Raw genomic sequence first — 9,962 nt, forward strand, 5'->3', positions numbered from 1 at the left:
TCCCTGCACCCGGTGGCAGGCCCCTTGAGATGAACTGCACCCCTGATCGAACAGAAAGCAAGCTGCCATTGTAAAGTATAGGATTGTGACCAAACAGGGTTCGGTCTTATCCTACTTGCTGCCGGGCTGGAACCGACGACAGGAGATCGTTCGGTTCCAGTTCCCAACCAATGTCGGGCGGACTCAGGTCCATTCGACATCAGAATCTACCCGTAAGGCATAGTGAAACAATGTTTGTGCCACTGACTGTAACTGCATTTATTCTAAATATATGCTGAAAACAATAAAAACATGTAACCAAAGAAGTGGAAAAGAACATTTTAAACTAAAAAAAACATTTCTGATCTCAAAGCTCCATATTCTGGCTTGCACATGTCTTTCTGTAAGATGTGCAGTGTTCCCAGTCTGTGTACCACTAGGCTTCCTCTAGGCAAAACCTGACTGCTTTGCCCGGCGCTCCTCTGTCGGAGTAAAGCTAGTAGAGGAAAGGGCAAGAGGCCTCCCTCAATAAGGCTCACAGCTCCAGGGTGCTTTCCCTTCCGAGCTGTAAGCCGGACATGTCCAGCGTGATAAAGACTCTCCGTCGGACTGAAAAGTGTTTCTCGGGGAGACTCGCTGGTACTGCGGCATGGAAACACACAATACTTTGCCTGTTTAATTTGGGGGCTGTGTTTGCTGTCAGTCTGGGTCAAAGTGCAAGCATCAAGCAGTACAGTCCCACAGGTTCGCCACTGCAGCTAAGTTCATCAGAGTGCTCGTAGACTGAAGTCGGTCTGCTTTGATTAGTGGAAGAGCACCAGCAAGCTGCGCCTGCAGTGCTCACATGGGTACACTTTACCTTTACCAAATCACTGCTGAAGGAGGCTCCGAGAGGGCGGATCCAACACACTCAGTACCCATCGAGAGATAACGCCGAAAGGCCTGAGCAAGTGTAAAGTTACTAAAGGAAGCAACCCCTGATACCTCTAATTGTGTGACGATTCCGGGGGCTTGCAGTGATGCAGAAAAAAGTACAGAATGTGTTATACAAACGGAAGATGCGTGGAACTGGCAGTACTGTATTTAGAGACTTCTATATGTCTAAAATGTCAGGAAAGCCATAAAGTTATTACCTTGGCGGTGTGATGGGGTCAGGGGGAGTGGTCCCGACCCGGCCTCCTCCGGCCTCTGAGGGCCACAGAGGGCCCGCCCTTTGCCCGGGCTTAGCCCGGCGCGTCCCGCGCGCGTCCTCGTGGCTCCTGGGGCTTGCAGTCTGGCAAGTGGTCTGTGGCGCTGGACCGGCGGAGCAAAGCCCGGCCGGTCGGTGAGGGCGGGGGGCGGAGCTAAGCCCGGCCGCGATGCAAGGAAACACCCACAAACACCGATGGACTCTGCAGCAGGCGAGTCTCTATGCGCCTCCTGGCGCGTGGGAAATGCGCAATGAGCCCCTGTGGCTCCTGGGGCTTGCAGTCTGGCAAGTGGTCTGTGGCGCTGGACCGGCGACGAAAATCCCGGCTGGTCGGTGAGGGTGGGGGGCGGAGCTAAGCCCGGCCGCGATGCAAGGAAACACCCACGAACACCGATGGATTCTGCAGCAGGCGAGTCTTTATGCGCCTCCTGGCGCGTGGGAAATGCGCAATGAGCCCCTGTGGCTCCTGGGGCTTGCAGTCTGGCAAGTGGTCTGTGGCGCTGGACCGGCGGAGCAAAGCCCGGCCGGTCGGTGAGGGCGGGGGGCAGAGCTAAGCCCGGCCGTGATGCAAGGAAACACCCACGAACACCGATGGACTCTGCAGCAGGGGAGTCTTTATGTGCCTCCTGGCGCATGGGAAATGCGCAATGAGGCCCTGTTGCTCCTGGGGCTTGCAGTCTGGCAAGTGGTCTGTGGCGCTGGACCGGCGGAGCAAAGCCTGGCCGGTCGGTGAGGGCGGGGGCGGAGCTAAGCCCGGCCGCGATGCAAGGAAACACCCACGAACACCGATGGACTCTGCAGCAGGCGAGTCTTTATGCGCCTCCTGGCGTGTGGGAAATGCGCAATGAGCCCCTGTGGCTCCTGTGGCTTGCAGTCGGGGCAAGTGGTCTGTGGCACTGGACCGGCGGAGCAAAGCCCGGCCGGTCGGTGAGGGCGGGGGGCGGAGCTAAGCCCGGCCGCGATGCAAGGAAACACCCACAATAAGATCTTGGCAAAAAAGGCGATATGTTCCACCAGCTTCGATACGCCTGGCCAATAATGAGAACAGGGCTTTGGCTCAGAGCGTCCTATGTTTAGTCTAACAGTCGTTATGTTCCCGCTATATTATTTTTAGCTTGTGCAATGGATTACTCTTTTATTGTTTTGTATTTTTTAAATGAATGGATTTTACCATGTAAATTACAGAGTAAAGTATAGTATGAAGCACGTTGCATTTTAATTGTTGTAAACTTTTTAATATTCAAACTTTTTAAATTGTATATGCTGTTATGATATTTTATGTATCAAATAAAGCTCATACTACCACTACAATATGGTGCAGCTGTGTTGTAGGACAGGGTGCTGAAATGTTAAAAGGTAACTAATAAATCAAGTTTTATGTTTTTCTTTATTGAAGTAAGTGCAGGTAGTACTATAGCTAGGTTCATCTGTAGATTTAAAATTGCAACATACCATGAATTATGTGTAAGTTAGTACAAAAGTAGTTTGTACGTTGGCTAGGTAAAAATTTGAATTTACTTGTTTTTTTAACAGAACAAGATATACATAGGTACACACAGTTAGAATGCCTACAAAAGCTCGGACGGAAAAGCAACTACAGTATCTATAAAAATTAGTTACAAAAGGGGCAAACTGCAGAAAAGGCGCTGAAAGGTAAATGAGCTACTGGTAAGCGGACAAAGACATTTCTTTAGAAAGTATGTAGACATTTGCAAAGATTACAAAATAAAGAAAATACAATTATGACTATGATAAACAACAAGACTGGACAAAGTATACATTTGAACAAGGGAATAGATTGTAACAAACATGGCTAAAAAATAGCGAGGAGACAGAAGCAGTTTAAAAAATCAGAGCCAGGATGTTTTGTAGCAGAGTGGTTGTAAATTTAGTGATAAAATTAAAAAAGTGTAGAAGAAGGAGAGATGCAGTGAAACAGAAAGAACGAGTTAAGAGAGTAGTTGATAAGGCCTTTGCTTTGAAGAGATAGCTTTTCATTTTGATTCTAATTAGAATGAAAACTCTTGACAAAATAGTGTTGTGCATGAGGAAAAAAAAACAGAAGACAAGATTAGTGAATAGAAGTAACTTTTTATAGTTTTTAGTGGAGAACATAAACATACTTCTTGTACAGAGTCCTTTTCTAATGTAGAAAGCTATCCCCGGGATAACAGATTAGTTCATGCTAAAAAGGTGATGGTACCTAGAAATGTAGAAGTGTTTGCAGAAGAGATACAAGGAAGACATAGTCAGTGTCTTGTATAAAAATGGAATTGTATTAGAGGTTGAAGTATTAGACAGTAATCCACTGATACGTTTAGAAAATTCCTACGTATCTTTCCAAGGCAAATTTTAAAACACAAAATAAGTTATACCACTCAATAATGCAAACTTTAGTTAGGAGGCTGTATTATGTGAAAACTCCTGCTTTATGTTTAGGAGAAATGATTAGCAATCTTTGCATGGTAGTGTGGCAGAAGTAGAACATGTTTGTGGTGATGTGCAGTTTAGTTTCCTTGGTCCTGAGCAGGATTCTAGGGAAAATGAAGAGTTGTTAAGAGGAGTTGCAGTACAGGTCACATATATTGCAGTTGCTTGATCTACAGTTGGAGACGTTTTCTATGATATGTTTTAAGATGATATAACATGAACGTCATCCCACATTAGTCCAAAAAAAGTCTCCAGACAAAATCTACCACCTGCTCACAATAAAGCTCTGGAAAAGAAGATTCAAGGAGGAGTGGGTGTATACTTCGTATTCATTTTACGGAAAAGTATATTATCCAATGATATTCCGAACTTTTCGGTCCTGTGATGTTGGCAGACAGTATTTGCACTAGTTTTGCCGCAGTTTTTAATTCCCCATGAGTTTGGCTGACAATGGGTAGTTTAAAGGGTGTTTGGTAGTTATATTCTATTGGGACTTACTTCGAGGCGATCCGCTGCTGCCTGGACCCTTTTGCTGAACATATAGCACTTTCTTGACCCTGCAGCCTGCTGTGCTTCTTGACCACCCGCCTCCCGCCGCCTGACCCCTGTTCTACCTCGGGGTGAGGCCGCCGAGCGGAGTGCGGGGAGGATAAAAACTACAACTCCCAAGAGCCTTCGGGACGCAACCCGCGTCAATTGCGCGCCAGGAGGCGCATAAATTAACAGTCACCCCGGTCGAGTGGGGGACTTACTTCGAGGCGATCCGCTGCTGCCTGGACCCTTTTGCTGAACATATAGCACTTTCTTGACCCTGCAGCCTGCTGTGCTTCTTGACCACCCGCCTCCCGCCGCCTGACCCCTGTTCCACCTCGGGGTGAGGCCGCCGAGCGGAGTGCCGGGAGGATAAAAACTACAACTCCCAAGAGCCTTTGGGACGCAACCCGCGTCAATTGCGCGCCAGGAGGCGCATAAATTAACAGTCACCCCGGTCGAGTGGGGGACTTACTTCGAGGCGATCCGCTGCTGCCTGGACCCTTTTGCTGAACATATAGCACTTTCTTGACCCTGCAGCCTGCTGTGCTTCTTGACCACCCGCCTCCCGCCGCCTGACCCCTGTTCCACCTCGGGGTGAGGCCGCAGAGCGGAGTGCGGGGAGGATAAAAACTACAACTCCCAAGAGCCTTCGGGACGCAACCCGCGTCAATTGCGCGCCAGGAGGCGCATAAATTAACAGTCACCCCCGTCTCGCGGGACGCCGGGCGAAGCCCGGGCCAAGGCCGGGCCCGTTTAATCCCGTTCAAGCCCGGGTAAGACTGGACTGGGCCACCCCCCTGACATTTCTTTTCATTTGTTTGTGGTTCTACTAATACCATTAATCAGGTGCTGGTCTCTCGCATTCTGGTATTATATCCTTCGGTTCTGCTACAATGTCACCCAGAATTACCAGAAATAGTAAACTTACTCACACTGCCCAGGTCATAGGGCCAATAGACCAATTCATTGCCAAGGCGAACGATGCCATCAATCAAGGTGTCCTCCTATTAGAAAGGAGGGTCTCGCAGGACCTAGCTGCAGCCAGGCGTTCCTCATTGGGACTTTTGGCCTCCGCCGTAACACCTCAACGCATCCTTGTCCTTGGTACACAACAAGATACCCCAATGGTTCCTGGGACTGTAGATTTGTCGGTGTCTATCGACCTCTCCACAACACAATTATCCCAATCCTCTGCATCCCATCTCCCCCCATCGCTTGAGCGAACCCCGACCTTGTTTATAAACACTCCAGATGAGGACCTTCCATCCCCCTCTACGAGGGGCCAAAGAGAAGGTGCTATCCCGAAAAAGAATAAGGGAAAAAGAAAAGGAAATAAGAACTCTCTTCAAAATAATAGTAACACACGACAGGATTTTCCGTCACAACCTGTTGAAAACTCTCCCTCTTTAGCCCAAGCTTTAACTCACTCGGCTAAGTCCCAACAGCCGGCCACCATTTCTACGTCAGAAATCATAAACCTCTCATCTGACACGCACAACCTGATTTCGAGTGGCAACACGTGCATTAGGCAGGACCCAGTTACACACGATACCCACATGCTGGCCTCTATTGAGGCTCTAATAAAGCAGCATCTCCAACCTTTAGAGGTATCATTAGCAAAAATTGAAAAATCCTTAGCCATATTAACTTCTGACTTAAAAACCAAGAAAAGCTCGATCCCTATGCCCTCACTCTCTGCGGCCCCAATACATAACCCAAAACTAAACAACCCTGGGGGAATAAATCCTACACAAACACATAAAGCACCCAAAGTGGTAAATACCACAATGGCGGCCCAACAAAAACCAGCGGCCCAACAAAAACTAGTAAATACAACTTCTGCAAACTTGCAGCATACACTAGCCAATACAGCTGCAAAAAAGTCTACTACTCCTGCTACTTCTTACCTCCCTGCCCCACCTGTATCAGAGGGCCAACCCACCAACCTACCAGCCACTCCAACTCCAGCAAAGACACCAGCCCCAAAAAAGACGTCTGCTCCCAAAAAGACACCTGCTCCAAAGAACGCAGCCTATAACACTAGACGCAATGGAGCGCGCCCAGCTTACCTCCCCCCAGAAGCAACACCATATGTTATCATTATGACTGGGGTCCCAGAGCTACATACTAACTCCGATGAGCCTGGATGGTCCCTAAAAAACAAGGTACTACATTGGCTGTCAATGAACCGACCACTTCCCCCCTATGCTAACAACAGAGTTGTATCAGTCCGCAGAGTTCCCTGGGTAGGGAAGGAGCCAAAATTGATCCCAGGGGACTGTATAATAATACATTTTGAAGATCCCCAAACTGTGGAACTTATTTCCTCATGGGGGCCTCAAACTTCTCCTGAAGGAATCTCAACAAAAAGATTAGCCTTTTTCTACCCCCCAGTTAAATCCCTACCATCAGGCCATGAATGGAACTGGACTCAGGTAGGCAATTGGAACAGTAAAATGAACTGGTCAACATGGCCAGGACAAGGAGGCAGGGAAACCATGCTATTCCCAGATTGGAGGGGTGTTTCCACCTATAACAGGTTTGACTGCCTGGAGATGGTGGATTGACCACCAGCAGTCCAGGGATTGGATAATGAGATCTCACCCCTACCTGATCTACCACCCTCAATGCTAGCAAGCCTCTCTCAATCCTTAAGTCCACCGGCCAAAGCGATATCTTCACCAACTACAACAGATATAATTGCAACAGATATAACTAATACAGAGGTTGAAGATTTCCACCAATGTGACCTCACCCTGCCTTCCACTATTGCTACTATTGTTACTAATTCCAATCATGGTGTATCTTTGCCTTCCCCCCTTAATACCGTCTCCCGTGCATCCCCGAAAACTCCAGCACAGAAAGGAAGCACTGTACCCACTAATGAAACCTTGTCGTTACATTTGGTATCAATATTGTTTTGGAATGTGGCAGGTCTCCGAACCAAGATTCTATCGGCATCCTGGCTGGACTTTGTTACCACACACCAGATAATCTGTTTGCAAGAGACTTGGACAATCGACTCACTGCACATACAGGGCTACCTAACATTTCACTCTCCGGCCTGCCCATCAATACATGGCAGACCAATGGGGGGCCTTGTCATATATATCTCAATCAACCTCGAAGTAAGAAAAATCTCCATATTATGTACTACCCAAAATTACCAAATTCTTCTGGTTATTTTTAAAAATGGTACGTCATATAGTATTATTAATTTTTATAATAATTTATCTCAGATAGAATGTATGAAAACTGTGTCTGCAATTACCGTGTTTACAAGCGAACAACGCGCTAAACATCCATCTACATTGTGTAATGTAATATGGGGAGGTGATTTCAATGTACAACTGTGTCCAAACTATAAGACAACTGATTGTGGCCTTTTAGACGAAAATGACTGCCCGTTGACACATTTTACCCACTCCCCGGTAGGAGACTCCCTTAATGAAAGTTTAATGTCTCTAGAATTGTTGTACGCCAACGATCTTGTAGACCCCCCCGTGGATTTTAAATCTACTTTTCACGGCAGGGGCTGTTTTAGCACCATAGATTTTATTTTGTGTTCTTATTCTTTAAAGGGTACACTTCTTCAGTTCACCACAGGAACAGAAGTATCTGGCGATCACTTCCCTAGCAGTATTGTACTTAAGCTATCTATGAATGTTCCTCACCCTTCACGGAAGAGCTTACTGACCCAAAATGCATTAACTATGGCTAGAACTAACGGTTATTCAGTGAAATGGTCTCGGGTAGACCCACTAATAACAACAACTAAGATTGTAACTAAAGCACTCCCTTGGATAAACACCTGCCTTGACGAGGATTCTACCCCCGAGCAAATTATCTCCAGTTTTGGGGAAATCCTCAATACTATTCAGAGCGAGCTAGTCCGAACCCACAAATCAGGTACCCATCCAGGCCCAAAATGGTTCGATACGGCATGTCGAAAAGCACTTACCGCCCTAAAGAAAGAACTCCATAATCCAATTAGAGACATGGACAAAATAGCCAAGTTAAGATCTAAATACAAGCAGGCCCAAATCAGATGCAAAAAAGAGCATAAGAAAAAACTGTGGGCCCAGCTACACGAGAGCTGCCATACAAAGGACAGCTCCCAGTTTTGGCAGGTAGTAAAATCTCCATTTATGCTTTAGGCCAACACCCATCAACACCTAGACGTAGCAGTGACCGCGGACGAGTGGGTGACTCACTTTTCTAAGATCTTTAGTGATCTCCCCCCGGTCAGCGCGGCGCAATGCAACCAAGTAACTGGGTGCCCAAGAAAAGGGGTGTATCCAATTGACCTATTCTTCACCTTGGGGGAGGTTATAAGTGCATTATCCTCCTCAAAAACTGGAAAGGCTCCCGGCCCGGACGGCGTCCCACTAGATATATTTGTCTCTAACATCGATTTATGGTCCCCAATTATTACTCAGTTAATGGCGGCAGTGTTAAGCACTGGCCTTTTGGATTCCTGGTCCTCCTCCATACTTCTCCCTATTTTTAAAAAAGGGGATAGAAATAACCCTGCCTGCTACAGGCCCATTTCCCTCCTGGATTCACTGGGTAAAGTCGCGGGCCGCCTAATTCTTGACCGTTTACAGGATTGGGCGGCAGAAAACAACATCTTTACCGACCTCCAGTATGGATTCCGGGAGGGACTGGGTACCGTAGAACAGGCTTTAAACCTGACACTTCTAATAGGAAAGTATGTGGGAGTTAAACGGGGTAACCTATTCATGGTCTACGTCGACCTTAGTGCGGCGTTTGACTGTGTAATTCACGCTAAGCTATGGTCTATTCTGGAGGAGTTGGGGGTCGATCCGCCGCTAATCAAATTTTTGCGCGAGCTTTATTCTGAAGCTTCGGCTTGCGTAAGATTTGGAACAGGTGGCGAATTAACATCTTCTTTCCCAATAACTCGCGGAGTCAGACAGGGTTGTGTCCTGGCTCCCTTCCTGTTTAATTTATACACCAATGGTTTGGAAGCAGCCATGCTCGAAGGGAGTCAGGATTTACCTACCATTAACCATCGCCCTATCCCAGCATTGCTTTATGCTGATGATTCAGTAATCTTCGCTAGGTCCCTGGTACAGCTGCAGAAACAATTGGACAAATATTGTAACTATATGCTCTCACTTGGGTTAAAGGTGAATAAGACCAAGACCTTTGTCATGCAAACAGGGCCCAAGGTGAAAAGCTCCAAACATCTTTGCATCGAGCAATCAAAACTAGAACGAGTTAGGGAATACCCCTATTTGGGTATCCTAATAGATGAACAGCTAACGTGGAAAAGGGCATTGGTAACTAGAAAACTGCTTTACCAACGTGCTTCCTCTGCCCTTGTTTCATTTTCCAGAAAAATGGGTAAGCCATCCCCCCCCATACTACTTAAAATCCACCAAGCCAAATGCCAGAGCATTGCTACATACGGAGCCGGTGTATGGGGCTATGTAAACACGGCTGAACTCCAAAAAATCCCAAACGGCTTTGCAAAATACCTGTTGGCCCTCCCACAGAGCGCCCCAACATACGGATGCCATATTGAGCTTGGGATTGACTACCTAGCTGATTACATCAAATGTCAACCAATGCTACTATGGCACCGTATCTGGTCTAAGCCTGAATGTCACCTCACTCGTGCCTTGATCTTAGATTGCTTGGGGTTGACATCCTGGAAAAAGATTCCATGGTTGGCATATGTTGTTAACTTTTTGAAAGATTTGGATCTTAACCAATATGTAATAGAGCCATCACTAATTAGTGAGCTAAGCAGAAAAACCCTCAAGTGCCACTGTCTTAACCATCTCAGGGAACTTCGTTTGAG

Source organism: Lissotriton vulgaris, chromosome 9 (genome assembly GCF_964263255.1).
Source record: "Lissotriton vulgaris chromosome 9, aLisVul1.2, whole genome shotgun sequence".
Classification (NCBI taxonomy): Eukaryota; Metazoa; Chordata; class Amphibia; order Caudata; family Salamandridae; genus Lissotriton; species Lissotriton vulgaris.